This window comes from Eschrichtius robustus, chromosome X (assembly GCF_028021215.1).
Source record: "Eschrichtius robustus isolate mEscRob2 chromosome X, mEscRob2.pri, whole genome shotgun sequence".
Classification (NCBI taxonomy): Eukaryota; Metazoa; Chordata; class Mammalia; order Artiodactyla; family Eschrichtiidae; genus Eschrichtius; species Eschrichtius robustus.
In genome coordinates, this window is record NC_090845.1 from 21,151,305 (window position 1) to 21,170,424 (window position 19,120).

Below are 19,120 nucleotides of genomic sequence, written 5' to 3' on the forward strand. Positions count from 1 at the left end.
TTGACCATAGGTGCGTGGATTTATCTCTGGGCTTTCTTTTTTTGATTTTGCTTAACATTTAAAATGTAGAGGTTGATTCCCGATTTAACTCAGGCAAAGCAGCCTATAAATGGATCTCATCCTCTGATAAAACATTCTCTTAAATGATAAAGAATATTGGAGTAAATGTATATAATTCCCACTAGAATATGTTTTACATAAATGTGTACTCTTCAATATTAATATATCCTCATTCGATTTCCAAAAATAGGATGGATAATTCTGTTGTTTTCAGACCTTGTACTGGACACTGGTTGAATAGAAAACACATATTTGTCCTCATGAGTCACACATATTCTCATTCATTAAGTTGGGAAGCAGTCCTTCATCTAATCAAATGCATATCAGATCTAGTCCACCCATAGTATGTGCAATAACAAAACTAAGGAAGATTTCAGATAACGAGATGAAGGAAAAGGTCAAAGGAAGGACAGACTCTTTACGTTTAAGGGCACACACTTCTCATATTTTATTAGCTATGACTTTGTCCCATCATAATGCCTGACTACAGGGGAGGCTGAGAAATGTACTCTTGTTTTGGGCAGTTATGTACCCAACTAAAATTCTGTTGTTATAAAAGAAAGGGATAATGGATATTAAGGCATAACTAGGGGCTTCCCTGGTGGCGCAGTGGTTAAGAATCCGCCTGCCAATGCAGGGGACGCAGGTTCGAGCCCTGGTCCAGGAAGGTCCCACATGCTGCAGAGCAACTAAGCCCGTGCACCACAACTACTGAGCCTGTGCTCTAGAGCCCATGAGCCACAACTACTGAGCCCGCATGCTACAACTACTGAAGCCCGAGTGCCTAGAGCCCGTGCTCTGCAACAAGAGAAGCCACCGCAATGAGAAGCACATGCATCGCAATGAAGAGTAGCCCCCGCTCACCGCAACTAGAGAAAGCCTGCGCGCAGCACCGAAGACCTGATGCAGCCAAAAATCAATAAATAAAATAATTTTTTTTAAAAAAGGCATAACTAGCATCAGCTACCAGAGATGTGTCTTCTATTATTCTTTTAACTCACATTAAACAATGAAGCCACATCACAAAAAACCCTTTTAAAAGTAGAATTACAGGATTTCCGTGGTGGCTCAGTGGTTAAGAATCCGCCTGCCAATGCAGGGGACACGGGTTCGAGCCCTGGTCCAGGAAGATCCCACATGCCGTGGAGCAACTAAGCCCATGTGCCACAACTACTGAGCCTGCGCTCTAGAGCCCGCGAGCCACAACTACTGAAGCCCACGTGACTAGAGCCCGTGCTCCACAACAAGAAAAGCCAACACAATGAGAAGCCCGTGCACAGCAACGAAGAGTAGCCCCCCTCGCCGCAACTAGAGAAACCATGTGCGCAAGGAAGACCCAACGCAGCCAAAAATAAATAAATACATATTTAAAAAAAAGAATTACATATAATCCCATCACTATAATGTAACAACTGTTTTCATTTGCTCATATTTTTCTTTCTTTCTTTCTTTTTTTTTTTTGGCTGCGTTGGGTCTTCGTTGCTGCGCGTGGGCTTTCTCTAGTTGTGGTGATCAGGGGCTACTCTTCATTGTGGTGCGTGGGCTTCTCATTGCAGTGGCTTCTCTTGTTTTGGAGCACGGGCTCTAGGCACGCAGGCTTCAGTAGTTGTGGTGCACGGACTTTGTTGTTCCACGGCATGTGGGATCTTCCTGGACCAGGGCTCGAACCCGTGTCCCCTGCATTGGCAGGTGGATTCTTAACCACTGCACCACCAGGGAAGTCCCTCATATCTTTCTGATCTGTCTAAATGCACACATATTTTCACATACAGTAAGTCCTCTACATATGAACCTCCAAGTTATGAACTTTCAAAGATGCAAATGTGCATTCAGATGTCCAATCACATAAGTTAGTTCACGTGTCTGGCGTACCTTGTCACGTGTGTGCATCCTTTACATATGGACCAGGGAGTTATAGCGACTGTCAAGAAATATTATTTACATCACACTTTTCGTCAGGCAGTAAAGGCAAGTGACGAATCAAGAACAACCTTGAGACAATTTTGGAAGGACTATAACATCTACAAGGCCATAAAAAATACTGACTTTCCTTGGCGTGAGGTTACGGCTGTCACCATGAATGGGGTTTGGAGGAACCTTTGCCCGAAGTTTGTTCATGATTTTCGTGGATTTGAGAAGGTGGATGAGGAGTCCAAAGAGGTCTTCAACAACTTAGTGACCCTCAGCAAGAAGCTGGAGCTAGATCTGCGAGAAGACAACTTCATTGAACTCCTGGCTGTGCAACATGAGGAGCTTACTAATGAAGACCTGATGGAATTGAAGGCCCAGAGAAAGGACGAAGAGAGACAAGAGGAAGAAGAAGTAACTGAAGAACCGAAGATATTCACAACACAGGAAATGGCAAGGGGATTCTCTTTATCTGAGGAGGCACTGTTAGTTTTTGAGGCACAGGACCTGAATGTAGAACAGTACATGAAGGTTGCAGCAGCCATTCAGAATGCAATCCAGTGCTACCATGTCATCTGTGATGAGAAAAAAAGAGCTACTACCCAGACATCACTGGATCGTTTTTTCAAGAGGGTAGATAGAATTGAGTCCAGCAAGGAACCAGAACCTGTGCCATCAACGTCAGGCATGAGTGAAATTGCAGCTTGCCCTTCATCTTCTATTACTGACGATCCTTCAGTTCTACCATCTCCCACCTCCTCTCCCTCCTCCAGTCAGTAATTCTTCTTGCCTGTTCACTCGATGCCAGCCCCTATATACCAGTTGTTGTACTGTACTACTGTACTTTTCAAGGTACTGTGCTGTAAGATTAAAAATGTTTTCTTTATTCTGTGTGTTTGTTTTTTATGTATTATTTGTGTGAAAAGTATTATAAACCTGTTACAGTACAGCACTGTATAGCCGATTGTGTTAGTTAGGCACCTAGGCTAACTTTGTTGGACTTATAAACAAATTGAACTTATGGACGTGCTTTCGGAACGGAACTCGTTCGTATGTAGGGAACTTACTGTAGTTGTAATCATAAGTAACACGTATAATATTAAGTGAAAATTTAGAATCTATCTTAAACATAGTCTATTTTAAAATAAATTAGGAGTTTGGAATTAACATATACACACTACTATATATAAAATAAACAACAAGGACCTACTGTATAGCACAGGAAACTATATTCAATATCTTGTAATAACCTATAATGGATAACTGAATCACTTTGCTGTACACCTGAAACTAACACAAAAAATAAAAAATAAAAAAAATTTGGGAATTCCCTGGTGGTCCAGTGGTTAGGACTCCGTGCTTTCACTGCCGAGGGCACGGGTTCAATCCCTTCTCGGGGAACTACGATTCTGCAAGCCACATGGAAAAAAAAATTAGAAAGTAGAATTACATATAATCTCATTACTATAATATAACAACTGATTTCATTTGCTCATATTGTTCTAATGTGTCTAAATACACACATTTTCACATGGTTGTAATCATAAGTTACATATAGATTCTAAATTTTCACTTAATATTACATCTTGAACATAGTCTATTTTAATAAAATAATTTTTAATAGCCACATGATACCCCATTGGGTTGATGAGGCATAATTTACTTAACCATACCCATATCACTGGATATTTCAGTGATTCTAATTTTTCACTATTGTAGGTAATTAACACTAGAGTGAACATCTTCATACACAGTCTTCTTCCTTTTGGTTATCTTTCTGTTATTTATTTTTAACCCAATTGCACTGTAATCAGAGAACATGATTTGTATGATACTGATCCTGGGAAACTTGTTGAGACTGGCGTTATAGCCAAGTATATGGTCAGTTTTTATAAGTCTTTCTTGTACTCTTAAGAAAAACGTACATTCTCTATAGTTAGGTCCAACATTCTATACATGTCCTTTAGATCAAGCTTGTTAATTTTATTATTTATATTTTCTATACTATGCTACTAATTTTTGGTCCGTATGATATCAGTTACTGAGAAAGATATATGTTATATCCTACGATGGTGGTGGACTTGTTGGTTTCTCCTCATAAGTCTGTGAATTTTTGCTTTATGTTATTTGAAAATATCATTAGGTACATATATAATTTCAGAAACTGCATCTCTTCCTGGTGAATTGAATCTGTTATCATTATGTATTATAGTTACTATCTTTATTCCTAATAATACATTTTTCTTTGAAGACTTGTCCATTATGAACAGAGCTACTCTAGTATTCTTCTGGTTAGTGTCTGCCTGGCATATCCTTTTGCATCTTTTCTTATTTTCAACATTTTTATGTGCCAGAGACTGGCTAGATGTTCACTAATTCCATTTCCTCTTCCTGGGAACACAAGACTACATTTCCCAGCTCTTTTTGCAGTTATGTTGGGACCACCAGAGGAATGTGGGCAGAAGTGATGTATACCCCTTCTAGGCTTGGCCCCTAAAATGTTATACATGGTCTTCGATGTACTCTTTCAGCTGCTCACATGGCTCAAGGCAAAAAAACTCCAAAATGGTAGAACTAGGATTGAAAGATCTTAGATTCCTATGTCACTGATTGAAGGCGCAACAGTCAAAGCAGCACCCTGACCTGATGAATTGTGATGTGAGCAAGAAATAAACTTTGTTGTGTTAAGCCCCAGGGATCTTAGGGGTGGTTTGTTACAGCAGCTAACATTAATTATTCTGATATACCATGTCTTTGTGTTTTAGGTTTTCTCTAGGATAACAGCAAATATCTGGATTGTTTTGTTTTGTTTTGTTTTAGTCCAGGCTGAGGATATCTTCCTTTTAACTGGTGAGTTTAGACCATTTACACTTTATTGTGATTTTAATTAATTGTTGATGTGTGGAATTATCTTTACCATTTTATTTTGTGCTGTCTGTCCTGATTTTTTCTGTCTTCTCTCCCATTTCCTGTTTTCTTTCAGATTGTTCTTTTGATTCCACATTTTCCCCTCTATTATTTTGGAAGTTATAACTCTATTTTTTTCTTAGTGATCACTCTTAAAGTTTAGCATGTGTACTTGAAATCTAAATCAATAGTTCCACCCCCTCTCCAAATTTATCCAAGGGTCTTAGAATGCTAATCACCATCCCCTTGTCTTAAAAGTTATTGTTATCCAATATTTTAGCACCACCTTGTTTTCAACCTCCAAATTAGACATTATTGTTGTTTTATAAATCTCAGACTTTTTTCTAAGATTATTTTTCTTTATCCTGATGAATAATCTTGAAAACTTCTTTAATGAGCATCATTTGGTGAGAACTCTGTTTTTGGTTTTCTGAAAATGTCTTTATTTCACCCTTATTCTTAAATACATAATTTCAGTAGGTATCAAATTCTGCATTGACAATGGTTTTCTCTCAGCAATCTGAAGTTATTGTTCCCCTGTTGCTGCCAGTCTAGTTGTTGTGCCCTTTAGATGCTTTCTCTTTTCTCTTTGTATTTTGTGCTCTTCAGTTGTACTGAAGAAGATTGTCCCACATTCTCTCTCTTCCATCTCCGTTTTGTTTCACCTCACTGTCCTTTGAGAGTCTGGCTTTATGCGGAGGTCTCAGTTCCAACCTTACCTGAGCCCAAGATTTTGTCTCCCACATACATGAGGTCATTAAAACCTGAGACTTAAGGGACTTCCCCGGTGGTCCAGTGGTTAAGACTCCCCACTTCCACTGCAGGGGGTTTGATCCCGCATGCCATGTGACATGGCGAAAAACAAATAAGTAAACAAATAAAATTAAAACCTGAGACTTTAGGTTCCAGGGAGTGACAAATGTGCTAGTGTGTAGCTCCCTCTTTATTTTTCACTCCTGAGGATTTTCATTCTTACAAGCTCAACTATACCTTTTTTTTCTTTCTTTTCTTTTTTTTTTTTTGGCCGTACCGCGCGGCATGTGGGATCTTAGTTCCTCCATCAGGGATCGAACCTGCGCCCCCCACCCCTGCAGTGGAAGCTCAGAGTCTTAACCACTGGACCACCAGGGAAGTTCCTCAACTATACCTTTTAAAAGATTTTAAATTTTATTTTATCTAGGGTTTCTGTGGTTTTTGCAGTGGGATGGTTTTTCAGAATATTTAGTCTACCATTTTCTCATAAGTGAAAGTTCACATTGTCATTTAATTCTGTTGAATTACATCCTTAGGATAAAATGTTGAGAGTGGCACTACTTACTGCATCAGAGATTTTAAACATTTTTATAGCTGTTCATATTTTGAGTGGTGAGTACTATATTGATGTTTGTTTATCCACTTCATGGAGGCAGAGTAGTATCATAGAGTATGGGTTTAAATCACCCAAATCTGCTTCTCTCTCCTTACCCCATCTCTCTCTATTCTGCCACTATTCATACATATACAGATTAGAGAAACTCTTTCCCTAAAAACTTTTGTTGTGGTTTGAGATGCAAGAGAATTAAGAAAGAATTAATTAATTCTTCCCTTTGAAAAGGAGGGAATTAATATACGTGTAGAAGAACTTCTGACTAAAACTGCTGGCTTGAATATCTATCGTAATCTCTTCTCCCCCGCCAAAACCCACTAAAATAACAGTAAAAAGATTTTTTTTAAGCATAAACTTTCAATGATAAAGAGAGATCAGAGGAAACAGTGGCAAAATTTTGTCAGTTGGAAAACTTACAAGTTTTTGACATAGTTGATGTAGCATGTCTGAGAAAACTGTATCTGAAACTGGCTAAGGAAAGCTAAGAAGCAAACCAATTTACACCGTGTGACCCCCAGAAGACTCAGGAATTGGCAACAACTAACAGGTTATTTTTGGAAGTGAGGGGTGAAGTGAAGGAGAAAGAACTGGCTGAAAATCTGTTAAAGAAGCAATTAAAACACCAAATCCCTTTCCCACTGTTATGGGTTGAATTGTGTCCCATCCTCTTCCACAGAAAATATATGTTGAAGTCCTAACCCCTAGTACCTCAGAATGTGACCTTATTTGGAAACAGAGTTGTTGCAGATGTAATTATTTAAGATGAGGTCATCCTAGAATAGGGTGGGCCCCTAATCCAATAAGACTGGTGTCTTTATAGGAAGACAGCCATGTGAAGACAGAATCAGTTAAAAGAATTGAAATGATTGCCTGTAAGGATCAGAAAATGGGAGAAAGAGGAGCAGTCTAGTGGATTTTAGAGCAATCATTGTAGAACTATTTGACTTTTAAAACTCTGTGCAAGTATGCATTTGATTTTAAAAACTAAATTTTTTGAAAAATACAAGAAAGCAAGAGAATTGTTGGGATGCAGACAGTAGTGTGTCAGAGCAGCTCATACTTAGCTTGCTCAAGCTGGTTGTTAAATTTCCAGGAATTTCATAAGCCAGTTGTTAAATATAGCCATTATTAAAAATTAAATTATATATGCTTACAATTAAATAAACTATTATATTAAAAGCACAGTTAGTTACTCAAAACTCATCACTTCCTATTTATCTTACTACATTTTACTATGATCTATGACCTTGCTGTTATTTATATCTATTTTATTTGTCTGGTAGAAATGATATATAATGTTGTGCTACTGGACATCTCTTCTGAACTCCGTGTTGTGGTATCATGTTGGAAAGTAACTTGAAAATATATGTATTTCTTGTTTACTTCTTAAACTTATTTATTGTTAAATATAACACATCTATAGAAAACTATATAAGACTAATATATAGTTTAATGAATTATTGGAAGCCAAAACACCTTTGTAACTACGATCCATGTCAGAAAAAGAACCACCCCAGAAGCTCTCCAGCTGCTCCCCTTCTAAGAGTAACCATACTTCTGACTTTTATGGTAATCACTTCATTACTTTGTAGTTTCATCACCTAAGCATGCATCCATAAACACTACGGTTTAGTTTCACCTATTATTTTTATATGGCTTTTACCTCTTTTTAATCTGTAGGTTCCCCATCCACCTCTTTTTCTCCCCCTTCCAATGTGTTGACAAAACTGGATCATTTATCTCTAGCATCTCCCATGATCTGGATTTTGCTTATTGAATTCCCATGGGGTAGCTTAACATGTTCTTCTGTTCTGTGTATTTCCTATAAATTGGTAGGTGGATCTAGAGACTCGCTCTTTATTATTAACAACAATGACAACAACAAACATAGTAATTCAGTAAATATATATTGAACATTTATTACATGCCTTAATGGGATGCTATAAAAATACGAAGTAATTTTTAAGGACTTTCATTATTTTCAGGTAACTGACAGAATCTTCTTGAGGGACAAATTGTTATACTTCACTCTATATAGCATTAGCTTGGTCGCCAGCTCAGGATGCATCTCCAAAAGTGTGAGGTTTTATATGTGAAATGTTTATTAACTGACAGAGGGACTCCTGATAATAGCATAGCAGTAGTGCAACAATGCCTTCCTGAAGAAATTATTAACTGCATAACCACTTGTATAGAAACCTCTGTCTGTTTTTTCAAGGCTAGTACATTTACCAGACACCACTGACAATGATTGCAAATTTTATAGAAACAGTTTGTAGGAACTCAGCAGTAAAGGACTTTTTAAAAGAAAAGGAGGAAATTTGATTACATAGTTCTAAGTAATCAGAACCTGGGAATTCCCTGGCGGTCCAGTGGTTAGGACTCGGCGCTTTCACTGCCAGGACCCAGGTTCGATCACTGGTCGGGGAAATAAGACCCCGCAAGACGTGCGGCGTGGCCAAAAAAAAAAAAAAATCAGAAACTTAAGTTTAAAATAGGACACAGAACAGTAAGATTCTATAACTTGATGCTCTCTGTAACTTTTTCGCATGATGAGCCAATAATACAGTCTCCTTAACTAATACTAATTATTTCTAGAATAATATTGAAACTTGAAGAACTGTTGATTTGCTTTAAATCAAACATCAAGGCTTCCTGTTCATAAACAGTACTAGGCTAAATTATTTAAAGTGTGGTTTAATTTAGAATAGTTTTGTGGCTTATTTTCATAGTGTACTAGTGAATGTTTTACATATGTATATTATGCTGATAAAATTAATGAAGTTTTAGTAAGAAGAATTTACTTCACCTCTACTATTCAATCTTTGCTTGGAAGTAAGGTGAGATGCTCAGATTTGTGGACCAGAAAGATAAGAAAGAATGAAGATTGCCCAAATACCTAAAAATTTCAACCCTATTCTCTAAATTTACAGTATTATATTCAGCTATGATTCATAGGAATGACATTAAGTTTAAAATATTCATGTGTATCATTTTTTAAAGTTCTCCAAGCGTAAGTCATTTCCTTCTGTATTTTTGGAAAAGTGAATATTCATTTCTCCCTGGTAATATTAAATTTTGACAATCTTTGGCATTAAAATTAACCTGTCAAATTATACTCTCCAACATTTGCAGAGATATGAGAAACTTTTAAAAGTGAAAATATCAATGATGGTTATAGACCAGACTAAAAAAATAAATACCAAAAATTATACCATTCCGTCATGAAATATTAAGAGAGAATCAAACACAACCTGAGCTTATTTTGGATCAATAATTATTGCGAGTTTCTATAAATAAAAATCCTCCAGTGTTAAAAGACGTTGGATCAGCATTTCCGGAAATCTATGACTAATGCCATTATACTATCTGTCCCAGGGAGTTTTATTATGACATCATCTCTTGAGAAACTTTAAATATTAATCCATAGGTTATTCTCAGCATGGAATCCATTACGTTTTTTCCTCATTCAGAGTACTTTCTCATTTAGTGCACATAAGTTGATGTAATTCTTTAAACATGCTAAATAGGATCAGATGATGATATTCAGCTTTGCATTAATTTTAAGTGAATAAAAATGCTCTATGCAAAGACTATGCATTGCCAGTCCCTTATTGCCTTCGCAGATTATTTCTGAAGGCATAGCATCAAAGGGCTATTATTTTTGACAAAAATTTTATAGTGTCACTCCCAGGAATATGTTCCTATAGTTTGAGTAATTTTGGAATAAATTAAATCATGATATTCATATTTTCCTTCTAAAATCACACAAATCTTTCTCTGCAAGGTAATTTCACTGTCTCCAAAATGCGATTCCCCTTCCCAGCTATGGCAGATGCTGTAGATGTGCTGTGTGTATCCCTTCCCCTTTACCACTTCCGTGCACACAGCCTAACTTCCAACTTAACCAACCCCTGACCACCTTTTTTCCTCTTATTCATAAAATTCTGTATTCATATTTATATCATCATTAGGAAGACCACTGCAATGTACTAATGGTAAACAACTTTTTAAATTTAAACCTGGGAGAATGTATTTGAGAATTGTCAGTATAGAGAGATGAAGAACCACAAAAAGAAGAGAAGAGTGGATTAAGAAAGGAATGCAAAACCTGGAACAAAAATATTGGGACCAACAGGTAAAACCGTTGCTTCTGTTTTTGTTTTGTGTGTGCTTGGCTTTTTATTTGGTAAGCAGACTGATCTTTGTTTAGGGCATTCTGCTGCTGGTTTTTACATAGCAGGCCAGAAGTGCCAGGGAATTAATGCCTCTCAAGAGTGACTCTAATGCAATGCCTGAAAGAACTTGGTATATAAATATCCCAGCTCCTTCTGTCTTTGGTGGAGTAACTGAGGTGTGTGTGTGCCTTACACTGGTTCTCAGAATTTCACCAGCACGATTAAGTTCCAGTCACCCATAGTGGCAATGGACTTAATAATTCACTCTATTGGCTGCCCTGCCTTCCTTGTCTTACTTTCCCAATAACTTCCTCATTCTCCTACTGAGGTGTTTGTTTGTTTGTTTTTCTACCTTCTAAATAAGCTACCTGCGCTGGAATCCTTGCCTCAGAGTCAGCTTCTGGGGAAAACCAACCAAAGACCAGCCCTTACTGCTTTGGTTCATTCTTTCCTCAACATTTGAATTTATTTGTCATTTCCTGGTTTTATAGTGCAATGAAGAGAACAAATATCACCTTTGTTAGGAAATGACTTTTCAGCTCCTTCTGAACATACTATCTTCTTTCTATTCTGTGTCAAGAACAGTCATTTTAATTCCTTTGCTAATCCTCCAAAGTATAGAAATCTACAATTAAATTTGGCTACCTGGAGAGAAAAAATGGGGTCTCTGGTGTCCCTATAGTCAAATCAAGGTCCTAGTCAGTACTCGATTTCAAAGGTGCCTTCCAGCTTTAAAATTCTATGAGTCTTAGCACCAATTCTACAGAAACTCCTCCACAAAGTTGAAGAGGAGGGAATGCTTCCTAACTCATTTTGAGGACAATGTAATAATACCCAAACCAGATGAAAGCAGCGCAAAAAGAAAACTATAGAATAATATCACACATGAACTTAGACACAAAAATCCTCAAAAAAATTTTTTAGCAAATCAAATCCTGCAATATATAAAAAGAAGTATATACACCATAATCAAGTGGGGTTTATTCCAGGATGTAAAGGTAAAATATTTAAAAATCATATGAACAGGCCAAAGTAGAATAATCACATGATAATATAATTGATGCAGAAAAAGCATTTAACAAAATTAAACACTCATTCATAATAAACACTCAGCAAATTAGGAATATAGGGGAACTTCCTCACCTGATAAAGAGCATTGAAAAAAACCCCTATAGCTAACATCATACATAACGGTAAAAAGCTGAATGCTTGCTCCCTAGGATCAGGAACAAGACAAGGATGTCCACTCTCACCACTCTTACTCAATGCAGCACTGTGACTCCCAGCCAGTGCAATAAAACGATAAAAGGAAATAAGATGCATACATATCAGAAAGAAAGACTGAAAACTATTCCTATTTGCAGATGGCTTGATTGTCTACATAAAAAATCCCAAGGAATCTACCACAAAAACTTATAGAACTAATGAGTTCAACAAGGTTGCAGAGTACAAGATAAATACCCCGAAATCAATCTATTCCTATATACTAGCAAGAAACATGTGGAAACTGAAAAAGAATACCGTCTCATATCATTACTGAAAACACCCCCACCTATGTGCAAATCTAAACAATCATGTAAAACATATGTATGCTGAAAATTTTCAAATATGGATGAAAGAAACCAAAGATTTAAATAAATGGGGAGACATACTGTGTTCATGAATGGGCAGACAATATAGTAAAGGTGTTAATTATCTCTAAATTGATATACAGATTTAACACAATTCCTGTCAAACTCCCAGTAAGACTTTTTTGTAGATATGGAAAAGCTTATCCTAAAAGTTATATGGGACTTCCCTGGTGGCGCAGTGGTTAAGAATCCGCCTGCCAACGCAGGGGATGTAGGTTCGAGCCCTGGTCCGGAAAGATCCCACATGCCTCGGAGCAACTAAGCCCGTGCGCCACAACTACTGAGGCTGTGCTCTAGAGCCTGTGCTCTGCAACAAGAGAAGCCACCGCAATGAGAAGCCCGCGCACCCCAACGAAGAGTAGCCCCCACTCGCCACAACTAGAGAAAGCCTGCGCGCAGCAACGAAGACCCAATGCAGCCAAAAATAAATAAATAAATTTATTTAAAAAATAGATAAATAAAAGTTATATGGAAAAGCAAAGGAACTGAAATAGCTACAACATTTTGAAAAACAGGTATAAAGTGGCAATAATCACTCTACCTGACGTTAACATACTATCTAGCTACAGTAATCAAGGCAGTGTGATATTGGTGAAGGAAAAGACATATAGATCAATAGAACAAAATAGAACCCAGAAATAAACCAAAATAAATACACCAAATTGATTTTTTACAAACATGCAAAAGCAATTCAATAGAGGAAGAATAGTCATCTCAACAAATGGTGCTTGAACAATTGGACATCCATAAGCAAAAATAGAAGAACGTTAACTTGAACCTCACATCAATGTTTCCCATATTTCGAGCTTGCTTCACTCTGATTAATTTTTCATATGCCATTATTATTGCTTCCAGTTGTCTTTTCAGAAAGGGACATGACTCCTTAAATGTCTGAAATGTTTGCCTTTGCACATGAAGAATAGCTGGAACAGGGGCTGAATTACAGAGTCACATTCCTTTTCCGACAGAACTCCATTTTTTTCTATCATTTGATTCTAGACTTGAAGCTCCATGCTAGTGAAATTAATAATACTTTAATAGTATTTTGGTCAGATTGAGATGAGCGATCAACAATGATAATGGACAAAGCAGTATGGTAAAATATTTCAAATTTACGTTTTGTCTTTCATTTATTTCCTTCCTGACTTTACTAAAATGTTTCACATTTTAGCCAAATGTTGAAGTGCATTGATTGAAGAAGTTTAATTCTGCAAATAAAAGATGAATAATTTTCAAAGAGGAGAAAAATATCTTAGCCTTTGAATCCCTGTTTTTCTGCCTCTGATAACTAATAAATGGCGAGTGCCTGGTCAAGCATGACTATGGTTATAATCCTCACATAGAAAATTGGGCCAGGGAAAAATATTCTCAATACACAGTACAGGGACTTCCCTGGTGGCGCAGTGGTTAAGAATCCGCCTGCCAGTGCAGGGGACACAGGTTCGAGCCCTGGTCCAGGAAGATCCCACATGCCATGGAGCAACTAAGCCTGTGCACCACAACTACTGAGCCTGCGCTCTAGAGCCCGCGAGCCACAACTACTGAGCCCACGTGCCACAACTACTGAAGCCCACGCGCCTAGAGCCCGTGCTCTGCAACAAGAGAAGCCACCGCAATGAGAAGCCTGCGCACCGCAAGGATGAGTAGTCCCCGCTCGCCGCAACTAGAGAAAGCCCGCGAGCAGCAACGAAGACCCAACGCAGCCAAAAATATTAATTAATTAATTAATTAATTAATTTAAAAAAACTACACAATACACAAATCTTAATTTTTAAAAATTGCAACTGGGCTTCCCTGGTGGCGCAGTGGTTGAGAATCTGCCTGCCAATGCAGGGGACACGGGTTCGAGCCCTGGTCTGGGAAGATCCCACATGCCGCGGAGCAACTGGGCCCGTGAGCCACAATTACTGAGCCTGCGCGTCTGGAGCCTGTGCTCCGCAAGAAGAGAGGCCGTGATAGTGAGAGGCCCGCGCACCACGATGAAGAGTGGCCCCCGCTTGCCACAACTAGAGAAAGCCCTCACACAGAAACGAAGACCCAACACAGCCATAAATAAATAAATTTTAAAAAAATAGCTTTAAAAACACAGCTAGAGAGCATAGGGCACTTCCACTCATGGGCCTATAAAATGGGAAAACTAAAAAAAAAAAAAAAAATTGCAACTGCTTTGTTGAGGTGTACTAGACATACAATAAATCATACATATTGAAAGGACAATTTGAGAAGTTTTGACCTATGTATATACCCATAAAACCATCACCACAAAGTAGTGAACATGTCCTCCATCCCCGTAAGTTTCTTCACGCCACTTTAGTCCCTCCCTTATGCCTTTCCCAGCCCCCATCTCCAAGCAACCACTGATGTGCTTTCTGTCAGTATAAATTCGTTTGCATTTTCTAGCGTTCTATATAAGTGGAATCAAATGACATGTGCTTTTTTTTGCCCAGCTTCTTTCACTCAACATAATTATCTTGAGATTCATCTGTGTTGTTGCACGTACTCATCTGAGTAGTATTTCATTGTTTAGATAGACCACAATTTGTTTATCCATGTTGGGTAGTTCACCTGTAAATGGACATTTGAGTTGTATCCAGTTTTGGGCTATTACAAATAAAACTACTGCTTTGAACATTTATGTACAGTCTTTGTGTGGACATAGACTTTCATTTCTCTTGACATCATCAGTCTTTTTAATTTTAGCCATTCTGATAAGTGTGAAGTGATGTCTTACTGTAGTTTAATATGTATTTCCTCAAGGACTAATGATGTTGAACATCTTTTCATGTGCTTATTTGCCATTCATATATCTTCTTTGGTGAAGTATCTTGCCAAATCTTTTGCCCATATTTTTATTGGGTTGTTTTCTTATTATTGGATATTGAGAGTTTTTATATACTCTGGATACTAATCCTTTATCAGATATATTCTCTGAAGAGATTTTCTCCCAGTCTGTGGCTTGTCTTTTCATCACAAGTGTCTTTTGAAGACCAGTTCTTTTTTTTTTAATATTTATTTATTTGGCTGCATGGGGTCTTAGTTGTGGCACGCGGGATCTTTCGTTGCGGCGCATGGGCTTCTCTCTAGTTGTGGCGCTCAGGCTTAGTTGCCCCGCAGGTGTGGGATCTTAGTTCCATGACCAGGAATTGAACCTACGTCCCCTGCATTGGAAGGCAGATTCTTAACCACTGGACCACCAGGGAAGTCTCCTGAAGACCAGTTCTTAATTTTGATGAAGTCTAATTTATCAGTTTGGTTTTTAATGGATTATGCTTTTGTTGTCCTATCTAAGAAATCTTCACCTAACTCAAGGTCACAAAGATTTTCTGGTATGTTTTCTTATAGTTTTATAGTTACAGGTTTTACATTTAGGTATATGATGCATTTTGAATTAATTTTGGTATATGGTGAGTATATAGTGTGAGGCACGTATCCAAGTTCCTTTTGTTTTTGGGGGTTTTTTGCATGTGGATAACCAACTGTTATGGTACCATTTGTTGAAAAGGCTATTCTTTCTCCACTGCATTGCCTTTGCACCGTTGTAAAAAATAAGTTGTTCATATATGTGTGGATTTATTCCTGAACTCTCTATTTTATTCCATTAATCTATTTGTCAATATTTTACCTAAAAAAAATCCTGCTAGGACTTTGGGATTGCATTCAATTTTTGATCAATGTGGGAGAGAATTAACATCTTAAAATTGAGTCTTCAATATTAAGAAGACACATACCATACAATTCACCCATTTATTTTTTTAAAATTAATTAAATTTATTTGTTTTTGGCTGCACTGTGTCTTTGCTGTGTATGGGCTTTCTCTAGTTGCAGCGAGCGGGGGCTACTCTTCGTTGCAGTGCGCGGGCTTCTCATTGCGGTGGCTTCTCTTGTTGTGGAGCACGGGCTCTAGGCACAAGGGCTTCAGTAGTTGTGGCGCACGGGCTTAGTTGCTCCGCGGCATGTGGGATCTTCCGGGACCAGGGCTCGAACCCGTGTCCCTTGCATTGGCAGGCGGATTCTTAACCACTGCGCCACCAGGGAAGCCCCAATTCACCCATTTAAACTAAGTATATCTTGTCATTAATTTAGTCTTTTTAAATCTCTCTCAGCAATATTTTGTAGTTTTCAGAGTATAGGTGTTTCACATCTTTTGGCAAGTTAATCCCCAAGTATTTAATGTTTTATGCTATTATAAATAAAATTTTTTCAAAATTTCAATTTTCAACTGTTTATTGTGAATATATAGAAGTAAAATTGATGTTTGTGTATTGTTCTTGTATCCTACTACCTAGCTAAACTCATTAGTTCTAGTAGCTTTTTTGTAGATTCCATCAGATTTTCTACATAGATTACCTTGTACAAGACAATTTTACTTCCTTTTTCCAATCTGGATGCCTTTTTAAAACAGCTTAATTGAAATACAATTCACATACCATACAATTCACCCATTTAAAGTGTACAATTTTATGGTTATTAGTATATTCACAGAGTTGTGAAACCATCACTGCAGTCAATTCTAGAACATTTTCATACAGCAAAAGGAAACCTCATACCCGTTATCAGTCACTCTCCATTTACCCCCTACCACTGCCCCCACCCCCAGCCCTAGGCAACCACCAGTCTACTTTATGTCTCTATAGATTTGCCTATTCTGGGCATTTCATATAAATGGAATCATACAATATGTGACCTTTTATGTCTGACTTCTTTTACTTAGCATCATGTTTTCAAGGTTAATCATGTTGTAGCATGTATCAGTACTTCATTCCTTTTTTTCCCCATTTTTTTTATTGTGGTAAAATACACATAAGATAAATTTGCCATCTTAGCTACTTTGATGGTAAAGTACAGTTCAGTGGTATTAAATACATTCATATTATGCTACCATCACCACCATCCATCTCCAGAACGCTTCTCTTCTTGTAGAACTGAAGCTCTATACCCATTAAGCAATATCTCCTCATTCCTCAATTCCCCCTCCCGCCCCACCCCCTGCCAAGTCCCTGGCAACCACCATTCTATTTTCTGTCTCTATGATTTTGACAACTCCAAGTATTTCATATAAGTGGTATCATACAGTATTTTTCTTTCTGTGACTGGCTTATTTCACTAAACATACATTACCGAGTCCGAGCTCATACTGCTTGCTGCGTGACAGGCCGATAAATCGAGAGAGGAGTTGTCAGGGCAAGGAATAGCGACTTTATTCTGAAAGCCAGCAGACCAAGAAGACAGTGGACTAGTGTTCCAAAGAGCCATCTTCCCCAAGTTAGAATTCAGCCTTCTTTTATAGTCAAGGGAGAAGGGTAAAGTCTTGGTTCCAGCCAGACTCCAGAGGGGTTGTGTTAATTTCGTCCTTCCTGCAGCCATTCACAGGTGGGCCTGGCCACGATGTTTCCTGTGAGCTAAACAAAGGTATTTTAGCTTAAGGCTCATTACCTGGGCGGCAGGGTTCCCAGATAATGGGCCATTATGTATAATTTAAGTTTATAGGCAGCATCCCTTTAGTGATTAACTTGTAATAGAATACAAAGGTTCTTACCTATTACACAAAGTGTCTATCCTCAAGATTCATCCATGTAGCATACGTCAGTATAGTATTTCATTCCTTTTATTGCTGAATAATATTACAGTGTATGGATATATGTACCACATTTTTTTATCCATTCATCAGTTGATGGACATTTGGATACTTTTCACTTTTCGATATTAAGAATAATGCTGCTATGAATATTTGTGTACAACTTTTACCCCTTACCACTGGAAACCACTGATCTCTATTCTGTCTTCATGGTTTTGCCTTTTTCCAGAATGCCATATAGATGGAATTACACAGCGTGTAGCTTTTTGAACCTAGATTCTTTCACTTACCATAATGCATTTGAGATTCTTCCATAATGTTGCATGCATCAGTAGTTCCTTTTTAATGCTGAATATTATTCCATTTTATTGATGTACCATACTTTGTTTATCCACTCAGCAGTAGAATGATATCTGGGTTGCATCCAGTTTTTGACAACTGTGAATAATGCTACCATACACATTTGCGTGCAGGGTTTTGTCTAAACATATGTTTTCATTTCTCTTAAGTAAATATCTAGGAGTGGGATTGCTGAGTGGTATGGCAAGTTGTATTAGTTTCCTATTGCTGTTGTAACAAATTACCAAAAACTCACTGGCTTAAAACAACACATATTTATTCTCCTACAGTTCTGGAGGTCAGAAGTCCAAAATGAGTCTTTTTTTTTTTTTTTAGTATTTATTGTTATTTGGCTGCGCCGGGTCTTAGTTGCGGCATGCAGGATCTTTAGTTGCGGCATGTGGGATCTAGTTCCCTGACCAGGGATTGAACCCGGGACCCTGCATTGGGAGCGTGGAGTTTTAGCCACTGGACCACCAGGGAAGTCCCCAAAATGAGTCTTAAGTGGCTAAAATCAAGATGTCAGTAGGGCTGATTCCTTCTGGAGGCTATGAGGAGAGATCCTTTTCCTTGCCTTTTTCAGTTTCTAGTGGCCACTTGTATTCTTTCTTCAGGTAGAATACAGAAGGATGGATGAAGATCTCTTCTTCCATCTTCAAAGCTCATCACTCCAATTCTCTGCTTCCATCATCACGTTACCTTCTCCTCTTACTGACTTCTCTTGCGTCCCTCTTACAAGTACCTCTGTGATTACGTGAGGCCCACCCAGATAATCCAGGATTATTCCCTCATCCCAATAGCCTCAACTTAATCACATCTGCAACTTGTTCCTTTTACCATGTAAAGTAACTTTCACAAATTCCAAGGATTAGGATGTGGACACATTTGGAAGGTCATTATTCAGCCTATGTGTGTTTAACTTTGTAAGTGTATGTTTAACTTTATAAGAAACTGCCAAACTCTTTTCCAAAGTGGCCATGATATTTTGCATTCTCACCGGCAATGTATAAGAGTTCTAATGGCGCCACAGCCTTGCTTTGCGCTTGATATTATTAGTTGTCTTAATCTTAGCCATTGTAGAGAGAGTGGAGTGGTATTTCATTATGGTTTTAATTTGTGTTTCCCTAATAACTAATGATGTCAAGCAGCTTTTCGT